Source organism: Acyrthosiphon pisum, unplaced genomic scaffold, assembly GCF_005508785.2.
Source record: "Acyrthosiphon pisum isolate AL4f unplaced genomic scaffold, pea_aphid_22Mar2018_4r6ur Scaffold_21504;HRSCAF=24140, whole genome shotgun sequence".
In the NCBI taxonomy this organism is placed as follows: Eukaryota; Metazoa; Arthropoda; class Insecta; order Hemiptera; family Aphididae; genus Acyrthosiphon; species Acyrthosiphon pisum.
In genome coordinates this window covers 37,143-37,987 of record NW_021770979.1, presented here as the reverse complement: position 1 = coordinate 37,987, position 845 = coordinate 37,143, and positions in this window count along the sequence as shown.

The window sequence follows — 845 nt, the reverse complement described above, 5'->3', positions numbered from 1 at the left end:
AAAAATGACCTCTCTAAAGTACCATATTGATCCAATTTGCTAAAAGTTAAGGTCCTATATTATGTTGAAATCGAGGAACTTTTTCTGGTAGAAATTTTCTATACAGAATAAAAAAAAAATAAACACCATTGAAAAACCACTAGATCCCTCACTCCACTCAGAATCTAAAATTGTGATGGTGGGCCCCCTTCGCTCCCCCCTTAGGGACGCATCTGGAATGAATATATACGAGGTGTAACAGAAAGACTTGCCAAAAAAAAAAAAATGTATGCTACTTAAACGTATGAGAAAAATTGTTAAAATTATATGATAAGTAAATAGTTTAAGAAATATACCCATGTTAGCAAATTACCAAAAATTTTATTTTTAAAAAATTTATTGCGTTCCAGATTAATTCAATCGAAAAAAGGTGGGTAAGTGGATTTCGCTCTGCTGTACAGTAGGTTACAAGTGGGTCACTGTATAATGGATGGTATTAAATTTGAATTCAATGATATAATATCATTGTATAAGAAAAACGATTCTGAGCGGAGACGGTATGTTAGTCTAGGTATAAGACATAATATTATATTAGGTACCTATAATAAATTCCAAATTAATCATATCATAATATTTATTAGGTACTTATAACGCGTTATACATCAAAAAAAAACCGTGGTACTATCATAGATATATAATAGTATACTTTAGAAGTTTCAAGTACCCACGAATAATATTATACAATCACAACAAAATAACTAAAATAGTTATCCTAGGTTTTTAATATGTAATTTCGTCCAAATTTGTACTTAAAATGACTATAAAAATAAACTGCGTAAATGTATTTTTTAGATTTTTTGATAACA